The sequence below is a fragment of the Botryllus schlosseri genome, chromosome 14 (assembly GCF_051294905.1).
Source record: "Botryllus schlosseri isolate E-star chromosome 14, Bs_hap1, whole genome shotgun sequence".
In the NCBI taxonomy this organism is placed as follows: Eukaryota; Metazoa; Chordata; class Ascidiacea; order Stolidobranchia; family Styelidae; genus Botryllus; species Botryllus schlosseri.
In genome coordinates, this window is record NC_137249.1 from 20,358,301 (window position 1) to 20,374,080 (window position 15,780).

The following is a 15,780-nucleotide window of genomic DNA, read 5'->3' on the forward strand; positions in this document are numbered from 1 at the left end:
TTTTGGGAGTATGAAATTGACCAAGATTTCTCCATGTTCCCGAAGGCCTAGAGCTACAATTCCGGTATCAGAGTGTATAACTCTGTAAGTTACATCGATTAAACGCAATAACTTTTTCCTGGCTATCGTACTTGGAGAGATATTGGCATATTTTGACATTTTAGGGGGTATGAAATTGACCATGATTTCTCCATGTTCCCGAAGGCCTAGAGCTACAATTCCGGTATCAGAGTGTATAACTCTGAAAGTTACATCGATTGCACGCAATAACTTTTCCCTGGCTATTGTACTTAGAGAGATATTGGCATATTTTGACATTTTGGGGGGTATGAAATTGACCAAGATCTCTGCATGCTCCCGAAGGCCTAGAGCTACAATTCCGGTATCAGAGTGTATAACTCTGGAAGTTACATCGATTGCACGCAATAACTTTTCCCTGGCTATTGTACTTAGAGAGATATTGGCATATTTTGATATTTTGGGGGGTATGAAATTGACCAATATTTCTATATGTTCCCGAAGGCCTGGAGCTACAATTCCGGTATCAGAGTGTATAACTCTGAAAGTTACATCGATTGCACGCAATAACTTTTGCCTGGCTATTATACTTAGAGAGATATTGGCATATTTTGACATTTTGGGGGGCATGAAATTGACCAAGACTTCTCCATGTTCCCGAAGGACTAGAGCTACAATTCCGGTATCAGAGTGTAAAACTTTGAAAGTTACATCGATTGCACGCAATAACTTTTCCCTGGCTATTGTACTTAGAGAGATATTGGCATATTTTGACATTTTGGGGGGTATGAAATTGACCAAGATTTCTCCATGTTCCCGAAGGCCTATAGCTACAATTCCGGTATCAGAGAGTATAACTCTGTAAGTTACATCGATTGCACGCAATAACTTTTCCCTGGCTATTGTACTTAGAGAGATATTGGCATATTTTGATATTTTGGGGGGTATGAAATTGACCAATATTTCTATATGTTCCCGAAGGCCTGGAGCTACAATTCCGGTATCAGAGTGTTTAACTCTGAAAGTTACATCGATTGCACGCAATAACGTTTCCCTGGCTATTGTACTTAGAGAGATATTGGCATATTTTGACATTTTGGGGGGTATGAAATTGACCAAGATTTCTCCATGCTCCCGAAGGCCTAGAGCTACAATTCCGGTATCAGAGTGTATGACTCTGAAAGTTACATCGATTGCACGCAATAACTTTTCCCTGGCTATTGTACTTAGAGAGATATTGGCATATTTTGACATTTTGGGGGGTATGAAATTGACCAAGATTTCTCCATGTTCCCGAACGCCTAGAGCTACAATTCCGGTATCAGAGTGTATAACTCTGAAAGTTACATCGATTGCACGCAATAACTTTTCTCCGGCTATTGTACTTAGAAAGATATTGGCATATTTTGACATTTTAGGGGGTATGAAATTGACCAAGATTTCCCCATGTTCCCGAAGGCCTAGAGCTACAATTCCGGTATCGGAGTGTATAACTCTGAAAGTTACATCGATTGCACGCAATAACTTTTCCCTGGCTATTGTACTTAGAGAGATATTGGCATATTTTGATATTTTGGGGGGTATGAAATTGACCAATATTTCTATATGTTCCCGAAGGCCTGGAGCTACAATTCCGGTATCAGAGTGTATAACTCTGAAAGTTACATCGATTGCACGCAATAACGTTTCCCTGGCTATTGTACTTAGAGAGATATTGGCATATTTTGACATTTTGGGGGGTATGAAATTGACCAAAATTTCTCCATGCTCTCGAAGGCCTAGAGCTACAATTCCGGTATCAGAGTGTATAACTCTGAAAGTTACATCGATTGCACGCAATAACTTTTCCCTGGCTATTGTACTTAGAGAGATATTGGCATATTTTGACATTTTGGGGGGTATGAAATTGACCAAGATTTCTCCATGATCCCGAAGGCCTAGAGCTACAATTCTGGTATCAGAGTGTATAACTCTGAAAGTTACATCGATTGCACGCAATAACTTTTCCCTGGCTATTGTACTTAGAAAGATATTGGCATATTTTGACATTTTAGGGGGTATGAAATTGACCAAGATTTCTCCATGTTCCCGAAGGCCTAGAGCTACAATTCCGGTATCAGTGTGTATAACTCTGAAAGTTACATCGATTGCACGCAATAACTTTTCCCTGGCTATTGTACTTAGAGAGATATTGGCATATTTTGACATTTTTGGGGGTATGAAATTGACCAAGATTTCTCCATGTTCCCGAAGGTCTAGAGCTACAAATCCGGTATCAGTGTGTATAACTCTGAAAGTTACATCGATTGCACGCAATAACTTTTCCCTGGCTATTGTACTTAGAGAGATATTGGCATATTTTGACATTTTGGGGGGTATGAAATTGACCAAGATTTCTTCATGTTCCCGAAGGCCTAGAGCTACAATTCCTGTGTCAGAGTGTATAACTCTGTAAGCTACATCGATTAAACGCAATAACTTTTCCCTGGCTATTGTACTTAGAGAGATTTTGGCATATTTCGACATTTTTGGGGGTATGAAATTGACCAAGATTCCTCCATGTTCTTGAAGGCCTAGAGCTACAAGTCCGGTATCAGAGTGTATAACTCTGAAAGTTACATCGATTGCATGCAATAACTTTTCCCTGGTTATTGTACTTAGAGAGATATTGGCATATTTTGACATTTTGGGGGGTATGAAATTGACCAAGTTTTCTCTTTGTTCCCGAAGGCCTAGTGCTACAATTCCGGTATCAGAGTGTATAACTCTGAAAGTTACATCGATTGCACGCAATAACTTTTCCCTGGCTATTGTACTTATAAAGATATTGGCATATTTTGACATTTTGGGGGGTATGAAATTGACCAAGATTTCTCCATGTTCCCGAAGGCCTAGAGCTACAATTCCGGTATCAGATTGTGTAACTCTGAAAGTTACATCAATTGCACGCAATAACTTTTCCCTGGCTATTGCACTTAGAGAGATATTGGAATATTTTGACATTTTGAGGGGTATGAAATTGACCAAGATTTCTCCATGTTCCCGAAGGCCTAGAGCTGCAATTCCGGTATCAGAGTGTATAACTCTGAAAGTTACATCGATTGCACGCAATAACTTTTCCCTGGCTATCGTACTTGGAGAGATATTGGCATATTTTGACATTTTAGGGGGTATGAAATTGACCATGATTTCTCCATGTTCCCGAAGGCCTAGAGCTACAATTCCGGTATCAGAGTGTATAACTCTGAAAGTTACATCGATTGCACGCAATAACTTTTCCCTGGCTATTGTACTTAGAAAGATATTGGCATATTTTGACATTTTAGGGGGTATGAAATTGACCAAGATTTCTCCATGTTCCCGAAGGCCTAGAGCTACAATTCCGGTATCAAAGAGTATAACTCTGAAAGTTACATCGATTGCACGCAATAACTTTTCCCTGGCTATTGTACTTAGAGAGATATTGGCATATTTTGATATTTTGGGGGGTATGAAATTGACCAATATTTCTATATGTTCCCGAAGGCCTGGAGCTACAATTCCGGTATCAGAGTGTATAACTCTGAAAGTTACATCGATTGCACGCAATAACGTTTCCCTGGCTATTGTACTTAGAGAGATATTGGCATATTTTGACATTTTAGGGGGTATGAAATTGACCAAGATTTCTCCATGCTCCCGAAGGCCTAGAGCTACAATTCCGGTATCAGAGTGTATAACTCTGAAAGTTACATCGATTGCACGCAATAACTTTTCCCTGGCTATTGTACTTAGAGAGATATTGGCATATTTTGACATTTTGGGGGGTATGAAATTGACCAAGATTTCTCCATGTTCCCGAACGCCTAGAGCTACAATTCCGGTATCAGAGTGTATAACTCTGAAAGTTACATCGATTGCACGCAATAACTTTTCCCCGGCTATTGTACTTAGAAAGATATTGGCATATTTTGACATTTTAGGGGGTATGAAATTGACCAAGATTTCCCCATGTTCCCGAAGGCCTAGAGCTACAATTCCGGTATCGGAGGGTATAACTCTGAAAGTTACATCGATTGCACGCAATAACTTTTTCCTGGCTATTGTACTTAGAGAGATATTGGCATATTTTGATATTTTGGGGGGTATGAAATTGACCAATATTTCTATATGTTCCCGAAGGCCTGGAGCTACAATTCCGGTATCAGAGTGTATAACTCTGAAAGTTACATCGATTGCACGCAATAACGTTTCCCTGGCTAGTGTACTTAGAGAGATATTGGCATATTTTGACATTTTGGGGGGTATGAAATTGACCAAAATATCTCCATGCTCCCAAAGGCCTGGAGCTACAATTCCGGTATCAGAGTGTATAACTCTGAAAGTTACATCGATTGCACGCAATAACTTTTCCCTGGCTATTGTACTTAGAAAGATATTGGCATATTTTGACATTTTAGGGGGTATGAAATTGACCAAGATTTCTCCATGTTCCCGAAGGCCTAGAGCTACAATTCCGGTATGAGTGTGAATGACTCTGAAAGTTACATCGATTGCACGCAATAACTTTTCCCTGGCTATTGTACTTAGAGAGATATTGGCATATTTTGACATTTTGCGGGGTATGAAATTGACCAAGATTTCTCAATGTTCCCGAAGGTCTAGAGCTACAATTCCGGTATCAGTGTGTATAACTCTGAAAGTTACATCGATTGCACGCAATAACTTTTCCCTGGCTATTGTACTTAGAGAGATATTGGCATATTTTGACATTTTGGGGGGTATGAAATTGACCAAGATTTCTTCATGTTCCCGAAGGCCTAGAGCTACAATTCCTGTGTCAGAGTGTATAACTCTGTAAGCTACATCGATTAAACGCAATAACTTTTCCCTGGCTATTGTACTTAGAGAGATTTTGGCATATTTCGACATTTTTGGGGGTATGAAATTGACCAAGATTCCTCCATGTTCTTGAAGGCCTAGAGCTACGAGTCCGGTATCAGAGTGTATAACTCTGAAAGTTACATCGATTGCATGCAATAACTTTTCCCTGGCTATTGTACTTAGAGAGATATTGGCATATTTTGACATTTTGGGGGGTATGAAATTGACCAATATTTTCTATATGTTCCCGAAGGCCTGGAGCTACAATTCCGGTATCAGAGTGTATAACTCTGAAAGTTACATCGATTGCACGCAATAACGTTTCCCTGGCTATTGTACTTAGAGAGATATTGGCATATTTTGACATTTTGGGGGGTATGAAATTGACCAAAATATCTCCATGCTCCCGAAGGCCTAGAGCTACAATTCCGGTATCAGAGTGTATAACTCTGAAAGTTACATCGATTGCACGCAATAACTTTTCCCTGGCTATTGTACTTAGAAAGATATGGGCATATTTTGACATTTTAGGGGGTATGAAATTGACCAAGATTTCTCCATGTTCCCGAAGGCCTAGAGCTACAATTCCGGTATCAGTGTGTATAACTCTGAAAGTTACATCGATTGCACGCAATAACTTTTTCCTGGCTATTGTACTTAGAGAGATATTGGCATATTTTGACATTTTGGGGGGTATGAAATTGACCAAGATTTCTCCATGTTCCCGAAGGTCTAGAGCTACAGTTCCGGTATCAGTGTGTATAACTCTGAAAGTTACATCGATTGCACGCAATAACTTTTCCCTGGCTATTGTACTTAGAGAGATATTGGCATATTTTGACATTTTGGGGGGTATGAAATTGACCAAGATTTCTTCATGTTCCCGAAGGCCTAGAGCTACAATTCCTGTGTCAGAGTGTATAACTCTGTAAGCTACATCGATTAAACGCAATAACTTTTCCCTGACTATTGTACTTAGAGAGATTTTGGCATATTTCGACATTTTTGGGGGTATGAAATTGACCAAGATTCCTCCATGTTCTTGAAGGCCTAGAGCTACAAGTCCGGTATCAGAGTGTATAACTCTGAAAGTTACATCGATTGCATGCAATAACTTTTCCCTGGCTATTGTACTTAGAGAGATATTGGCATATTTTGACATTTTAGGGGGTATGAAATTGACCAAGATTTCTCCATGTTCCCGAAGGCCAAGAGCTACAATTCCGGTATCAGTGTGTATAGCTCTGAAAGTTACATCGATTGCACGCAATAACTTCACCCTGGCTATTGTACTTAGAGAGATATTGGCATATTTTGACATTTTGGGAGTATGAAATTGACCAAGATTTCTCCATGTTCCCGAAGGCCTAGAGCTACAATTCCGGTATCAGAGTGTATAACTCTGTAAGTTACATCGATTAAACGCAATAACTTTTCCCTGGCTATTGTACTTAGAGAGATATTGGCATATTTCGACATTTTTGGGGGTATGAAATTGACCAAGATTCCTCCATGTTCTTGAAGGCCTAGAGCTATAAGTCCGGTATCAGAGTGTATAACTCTGAAAGTTACATCGATTGCACGCGATAACTTTTCCCTAGCTATTGTATTCAGAGAGATATTGGCATATTTTGACATTTTGGGGGTATGGAATTGACCAAGATTTCTCCATGTTCCCGAAGGCCTGGAGCTACTATTCCGGTATCAGAGTGTATAACTCTGAAAGTTACATCGATTGCACGCAATAACATTTCCCTAGCTATTATACTTAGAGAGATATTGGCATATTTTGACATTTTGGGGGGTATGAAATTGACCAAGATTTCTCCATGCTCCCGAAGGCCTAGAGCTACAATTCCGGTATCACAGTGTATAACTCCTAAAGTTACATGGATTGCACGCAATAACTTTTCCCTGGCTATTGTACTTAGAGAGATATTGGCATATTTTGACATTTTAGGGGGTATGAAATTGACCAAGATTTCTCCATGTTCCCGAAGGCCTAGAGCTACAATTCCGGTATCAGAGAGTATAACTCTGAAAGTTACATCGATTGCACGCAATAACTTTTCCCTGGCTATTGTACTTAGAGAGATATTGGCATATTTTGATATTTTGGGGGGTATGAAATTGACCAATATTTCTATATGTTCCCGAAGGCCTGGAGCTACAATTCCGGTATCAGAGTGTATAACTCTGAAAGTTACATCGATTGCACGCAATAACGTTTCCCTGGCTATTGTACTTAGAGAGATATTGGCATATTTTGACATTTTGGGGGGTATGAAATTGACCAAGATTTCTCCATGCTCCCGAAGGCCTAGAGCTACAATTCCGGTATCAGAGTGTATAACTCTGAAAGTTACATCGATTGCACGCAATAACTTTTCCCTGGCTATTGTACTTAGAGAGATATTGGCATATTTTGACATTTTGGGGGGTATGAAATTGACCAAGATTTCTCCATGTTCCCGAACGCCTAGAGCTACAATTCCGGTATCAGAGTGTATAACTCTGAAAGTTACATCGATTGCACGCAATAACGTTTCCCTGGCTATTGTACTTAGAGAGATATTGGCATATTTTGACATTTTGGGGGGTATGAAATTGACCAAAATATCTCCATGCTCCCGAAGGCCTAGAGCTACAATTCCGGTATCAGAGTGTATAACTCTGAAAGTTACATCGATTGCACGCAATAACTTTTCCCTGGCTATTGTACTTAGAAAGATATTGGCATATTTTGACATTTTAGGGGGTATGAAATTGACCAAGATTTCTCCATGTTCCCGAAGGCCTAGAGCTACAATTCCGGTATCAGTGTGTATAACTCTGAAAGTTACATCGATTGCACGCAATAACTTTTCCCTGGCTATTGTACTTAGAGAGATATTGGCATATTTTGACATTTTGGGGGGTATGAAATTGACCAAGATTTCTCCATGTTCCCGAAGGTCTAGAGCTACAATTCCGGTATCAGTGTGTATAACTCTGAAAGTTACATCGATTGCACGCAATAACTTTTCCCTGGCTATTGTACTTAGAGAGATATTGGCATATTTTGACATTTTGGGGGGTATGAAATTGACCAAGATTTCTTCATGTTCCCGAAGGCCTAGAGCTACAATTCCTGTGTCAGAGTGTATAACTCTGTAAGCTACATCGATTAAACGCAATAACTTTTCCCTGACTATTGTACTTAGAGAGATTTTGGCATATTTCGACATTTTTGGGGGTATGAAATTGACCAAGATTCCTCCATGTTCTTGAAGGCCTAGAGCTACAAGTCCGGTATCAGAGTGTATAACTCTGAAAGTTACATCGATTGCATGCAATAACTTTTCCCTGGCTATTGTACTTAGAGAGATATTGGCATATTTTGACATTTTAGGGGGTATGAAATTGACCAAGATTTCTCCATGTTCCCGAAGGCCAAGAGCTACAATTCCGGTATCAGTGTGTATAACTCTGAAAGTTACATCGATTGCACGCAATAACTTCACCCTGGCTATTGTACTTAGAGAGATATTGGCATATTTTGACATTTTATGAGTATGAAATTGACCAAGATTTCTCCATGTTCCCGAAGGCCTAGAGCTACAATTCCGGTATCAGAGTGTATAACCCTGTAAGTTACATCGATTAAACGCAATAACTTTTCCCTGGCTATTGTACTTGGAGAGATATTGGCATATTTCGACATTTTTGGGGGTATGAAATTGACCAAGATTTGTCCATGTTCTTGAAGGCCTAGAGCTACAAGTCCGGTATCAGAGTGTATAACTCTGAAAGTTACATCGATTGCACGCGATAACTTTTCCCTAGCTATTGTATTCAGAGAGATATTGGCATATTTTGACATTTTGGGGGTATGAAATTGACCAAGATTTCTCTATGTTCCCGATGGCCTAGAGCTACAATTCCGGTATCAGATTGTATAACTCTAAAAGTTACATCGATTGCACGCAATAACTTTTCCCTGGTTATTGTACTTAGAGAGATATTGGCATATTTTGACATTTTGGGAGTATGAAATTGACCAAGATTTCTCCATGTTCCCGAAGGCCTAGAGCTACAATTCCGGTATCAGAGTGTATAACTCTGTAAGTTACATCGATTAAACGCAATAACTTTTCCCTGGCTATTGTACTTAGAGAGATATTGGCATATTTCGACATTTTTGGGGGTATGAAATTGACCAAGATTTGTCCATGTCCTTGAAGGCCTAGAGCTATAAGTCCGGTATCAGAGTGTATAACTCTGAAAGTTACATCGATTGCACGCGATAACTTTTCCCTAGCTATTGTATTCAGAGAGATATTGGCATATTTTGACATTTTGGGGGTATGGAATTGACCAAGATTTCTCCATGTTCCCGAAGGCCTGGAGCTACTATTCCGGTATCAGAGTGTATAACTCTGAAAGTTACATCGATTGCACGCAATAACATTTCCCTAGCTATTATACTTAGAGAGATATTGGCATATTTTGACATTTTGGGGGGTATGAAATTGACCAAGATTTCTCCATGCTCCCGAAGGCCTAGAGCTACAATTCCGGTATCACAGTGTATAACTCCTAAAGTTACATGGATTGCACGCAATAACTTTTCCCTGGCTATTGTACTTAGAGAGATATTGGCATATTTTGACATTTTGGGGGTATGAAATTGACCAAGATTTCTCTATGTTCCCGAAGGCCTAGAACTACAATTCCGGTATCAGGCTGTATAACTCGAAAAGTTACATCGATTGCACGCAATAACTTTTGCCTGGCTATTGTACTTAGAGAGACATTGGCAAATTTTGACATTTTGGGGGGTATGAAATTGACCAAGTTTTTTCTATGCTCCCGAAGGCCTAGAACTACAATTCCGGTATCAGGCTGTATAACTCGAAAAGTTACATCGATTGCACGCAATAACTTTTCCCTGGCTATTGTACTTAGAGAGATATTGGCATATTTTGATATTTTGGGGGGTATGAAATTGACCAAGATTTCTCCATGTTCCCGAAGGCCTAGAGCTACAATTCCGGTATCAGAGTGTATAACTCTGGAAGTTACATCGATTGCACGCAATAACTTTTCCCTGGCTATTGTACTTAGAGAGATATTGGCATATTTTGATATTTTGGGGGGTATGAAATTGACCAATATTTCTATATGTTCCCGAAGGCCTGGAGCTACAATTCCGGTATCAGAGTGTATAACTCTGAATGTTACATCGATTGCACGCAATAACTTTTCCCTGGCTATTATACTTAGAGAGATATTGGCATATTTTGACATTTTGGGGGGCATGAAATTGACCAAGACTTCTCCATGTTCCCGAAGGACTAGAGCTACAATTCCGGTATCAGAGTGTGAAACTTTGAAAGTTACATCGATTGCACGCAATAACTTTTCCCTGGCTATTGTACTTAGAGAGATATTTGCATATTTTGACATTTTGGGGGGTATGAAATTGACCAAGATTTCTCCATGTTCCCGAAGGCCTAGAGCTACAATTCCGGTATCAGAGTGTATAACTCTGAAAGTTACATCGATTGCACGCAATAACTTTTCCCTGGCTATTGTACTTAGAAAGATATTGGCATATTTTGACATTTTAGGGGGTATGAAATTGACCAAGATTTCTCCATGTTCCCGAAGGCCTAGAGCTACAATTCCGGTATCAAAGAGTATAACTCTGAAAGTTACATCGATTGCACGCAATAACTTTTCCCTGGCTATTGTACTTAGAGAGATATTGGCATATTTTGATATTTTGGGGGGTATGAAATTGACCAATATTTCTATATGTTCCCGAAGGCCTGGAGCTACAATTCCGGTATCAGAGTGTATAACTCTGAAAGTTACATCGATTGCACGCAATAACGTTTCCCTGGCTATTGTACTTAGAGAGATATTGGCATATTTTGACATTTTAGGGGGTATGAAATTGACCAAGATTTCTCCATGCTCCCGAAGGCCTAGAGCTACAATTCCGGTATCAGAGTGTATAACTCTGAAAGTTACATCGATTGCACGCAATAACTTTTCCCTGGCTATTGTACTTAGAGAGATATTGGCATATTTTGACATTTTGGGGGGTATGAAATTGACCAAGATTTCTCCATGTTCCCGAACGCCTAGAGCTACAATTCCGGTATCAGAGTGTATAACTCTGAAAGTTACATCGATTGCACGCAATAACTTTTCCCCGGCTATTGTACTTAGAAAGATATTGGCATATTTTGACATTTTAGGGGGTATGAAATTGACCAAGATTTCCCCATGTTCCCGAAGGCCTAGAGCTACAATTCCGGTATCGGAGGGTATAACTCTGAAAGTTACATCGATTGCACGCAATAACTTTTTCCTGGCTATTGTACTTAGAGAGATATTGGCATATTTTGATATTTTGGGGGGTATGAAATTGACCAATATTTCTATATGTTCCCGAAGGCCTGGAGCTACAATTCCGGTATCAGAGTGTATAACTCTGAAAGTTACATCGATTGCACGCAATAACGTTTCCCTGGCTAGTGTACTTAGAGAGATATTGGCATATTTTGACATTTTGGGGGGTATGAAATTGACCAAAATATCTCCATGCTCCCAAAGGCCTGGAGCTACAATTCCGGTATCAGAGTGTATAACTCTGAAAGTTACATCGATTGCACGCAATAACTTTTCCCTGGCTATTGTACTTAGAAAGATATTGGCATATTTTGACATTTTAGGGGGTATGAAATTGACCAAGATTTCTCCATGTTCCCGAAGGCCTAGAGCTACAATTCCGGTATGAGTGTGAATGACTCTGAAAGTTACATCGATTGCACGCAATAACTTTTCCCTGGCTATTGTACTTAGAGAGATATTGGCATATTTTGACATTTTGCGGGGTATGAAATTGACCAAGATTTCTCAATGTTCCCGAAGGTCTAGAGCTACAATTCCGGTATCAGTGTGTATAACTCTGAAAGTTACATCGATTGCACGCAATAACTTTTCCCTGGCTATTGTACTTAGAGAGATATTGGCATATTTTGACATTTTGGGGGGTATGAAATTGACCAAGATTTCTTCATGTTCCCGAAGGCCTAGAGCTACAATTCCTGTGTCAGAGTGTATAACTCTGTAAGCTACATCGATTAAACGCAATAACTTTTCCCTGGCTATTGTACTTAGAGAGATTTTGGCATATTTCGACATTTTTGGGGGTATGAAATTGACCAAGATTCCTCCATGTTCTTGAAGGCCTAGAGCTACGAGTCCGGTATCAGAGTGTATAACTCTGAAAGTTACATCGATTGCATGCAATAACTTTTCCCTGGCTATTGTACTTAGAGAGATATTGGCATATTTTGACATTTTGGGGGGTATGAAATTGACCAATATTTTCTATATGTTCCCGAAGGCCTGGAGCTACAATTCCGGTATCAGAGTGTATAACTCTGAAAGTTACATCGATTGCACGCAATAACGTTTCCCTGGCTATTGTACTTAGAGAGATATTGGCATATTTTGACATTTTGGGGGGTATGAAATTGACCAAAATATCTCCATGCTCCCGAAGGCCTAGAGCTACAATTCCGGTATCAGAGTGTATAACTCTGAAAGTTACATCGATTGCACGCAATAACTTTTCCCTGGCTATTGTACTTAGAAAGATATGGGCATATTTTGACATTTTAGGGGGTATGAAATTGACCAAGATTTCTCCATGTTCCCGAAGGCCTAGAGCTACAATTCCGGTATCAGTGTGTATAACTCTGAAAGTTACATCGATTGCACGCAATAACTTTTTCCTGGCTATTGTACTTAGAGAGATATTGGCATATTTTGACATTTTGGGGGGTATGAAATTGACCAAGATTTCTCCATGTTCCCGAAGGTCTAGAGCTACAGTTCCGGTATCAGTGTGTATAACTCTGAAAGTTACATCGATTGCACGCAATAACTTTTCCCTGGCTATTGTACTTAGAGAGATATTGGCATATTTTGACATTTTGGGGGGTATGAAATTGACCAAGATTTCTTCATGTTCCCGAAGGCCTAGAGCTACAATTCCTGTGTCAGAGTGTATAACTCTGTAAGCTACATCGATTAAACGCAATAACTTTTCCCTGACTATTGTACTTAGAGAGATTTTGGCATATTTCGACATTTTTGGGGGTATGAAATTGACCAAGATTCCTCCATGTTCTTGAAGGCCTAGAGCTACAAGTCCGGTATCAGAGTGTATAACTCTGAAAGTTACATCGATTGCATGCAATAACTTTTCCCTGGCTATTGTACTTAGAGAGATATTGGCATATTTTGACATTTTAGGGGGTATGAAATTGACCAAGATTTCTCCATGTTCCCGAAGGCCAAGAGCTACAATTCCGGTATCAGTGTGTATAGCTCTGAAAGTTACATCGATTGCACGCAATAACTTCACCCTGGCTATTGTACTTAGAGAGATATTGGCATATTTTGACATTTTGGGAGTATGAAATTGACCAAGATTTCTCCATGTTCCCGAAGGCCTAGAGCTACAATTCCGGTATCAGAGTGTATAACTCTGTAAGTTACATCGATTAAACGCAATAACTTTTCCCTGGCTATTGTACTTAGAGAGATATTGGCATATTTCGACATTTTTGGGGGTATGAAATTGACCAAGATTCCTCCATGTTCTTGAAGGCCTAGAGCTATAAGTCCGGTATCAGAGTGTATAACTCTGAAAGTTACATCGATTGCACGCGATAACTTTTCCCTAGCTATTGTATTCAGAGAGATATTGGCATATTTTGACATTTTGGGGGTATGGAATTGACCAAGATTTCTCCATGTTCCCGAAGGCCTGGAGCTACTATTCCGGTATCAGAGTGTATAACTCTGAAAGTTACATCGATTGCACGCAATAACATTTCCCTAGCTATTATACTTAGAGAGATATTGGCATATTTTGACATTTTGGGGGGTATGAAATTGACCAAGATTTCTCCATGCTCCCGAAGGCCTAGAGCTACAATTCCGGTATCACAGTGTATAACTACTAAAGTTACATGGATTGCACGCAATAACTTTTCCCTGGCTATTGTACTTAGAGAGATATTGGCATATTTTGACATTTTAGGGGGTATGAAATTGACCAAGATTTCTCCATGTTCCCGAAGGCCTAGAGCTACAATTCCGGTATCAGAGAGTATAACTCTGAAAGTTACATCGATTGCACGCAATAACTTTTCCCTGGCTATTGTACTTAGAGAGATATTGGCATATTTTGATATTTTGGGGGGTATGAAATTGACCAATATTTCTATATGTTCCCGAAGGCCTGGAGCTACAATTCCGGTATCAGAGTGTATAACTCTGAAAGTTACATCGATTGCACGCAATAACGTTTCCCTGGCTATTGTACTTAGAGAGATATTGGCATATTTTGACATTTTGGGGGGTATGAAATTGACCAAGATTTCTCCATGCTCCCGAAGGCCTAGAGCTACAATTCCGGTATCAGAGTGTATAACTCTGAAAGTTACATCGATTGCACGCAATAACTTTTCCCTGGCTATTGTACTTAGAGAGATATTGGCATATTTTGACATTTTGGGGGGTATGAAATTGACCAAGATTTCTCCATGTTCCCGAACGCCTAGAGCTACAATTCCGGTATCAGAGTGTATAACTCTGAAAGTTACATCGATTGCACGCAATAACGTTTCCCTGGCTATTGTACTTAGAGAGATATTGGCATATTTTGACATTTTGGGGGGTATGAAATTGACCAAAATATCTCCATGCTCCCGAAGGCCTAGAGCTACAATTCCGGTATCAGAGTGTATAACTCTGAAAGTTACATCGATTGCACGCAATAACTTTTCCCTGGCTATTGTACTTAGAAAGATATTGGCATATTTTGACATTTTAGGGGGTATGAAATTGACCAAGATTTCTCCATGTTCCCGAAGGCCTAGAGCTACAATTCCGGTATCAGTGTGTATAACTCTGAAAGTTACATCGATTGCACGCAATAACTTTTCCCTGGCTATTGTACTTAGAGAGATATTGGCATATTTTGACATTTTGGGGGGTATGAAATTGACCAAGATTTCTCCATGTTCCCGAAGGTCTAGAGCTACAATTCCGGTATCAGTGTGTATAACTCTGAAAGTTACATCGATTGCACGCAATAACTTTTCCCTGGCTATTGTACTTAGAGAGATATTGGCATATTTTGACATTTTGGGGGGTATGAAATTGACCAAGATTTCTTCATGTTCCCGAAGGCCTAGAGCTACAATTCCTGTGTCAGAGTGTATAACTCTGTAAGCTACATCGATTAAACGCAATAACTTTTCCCTGACTATTGTACTTAGAGAGATTTTGGCATATTTCGACATTTTTGGGGGTATGAAATTGACCAAGATTCCTCCATGTTCTTGAAGGCCTAGAGCTACAAGTCCGGTATCAGAGTGTATAACTCTGAAAGTTACATCGATTGCATGCAATAACTTTTCCCTGGCTATTGTACTTAGAGAGATATTGGCATATTTTGACATTTTGGGGGGTATGAAATTGACCAAGATTTCTCCATGTTCCCGAAGGCCTAGAGCTACAATTCCGGTATCAGAGTGTATAACTCTGAAAGTTACATCGATTGCACGCAATAACTTTTCCCTGGCTATTGTACTTAGAGAGATATTGGCATATTTTGACATTTTAGGGGGTATGAAATTGACCAAGATTTCTCCATGTTCCCGAAGGCCAAGAGCTACAATTCCGGTATCAGTGTGTATAACTCTGAAAGTTACATCGATTGCACGCAATAACTTCACCCTGGCTATTGTACTTAGAGAGATATTGGCATATTTTGACATTTTATGAGTATGAAATTGACCAAGATTTCTCCATGTTCCCGAAGGC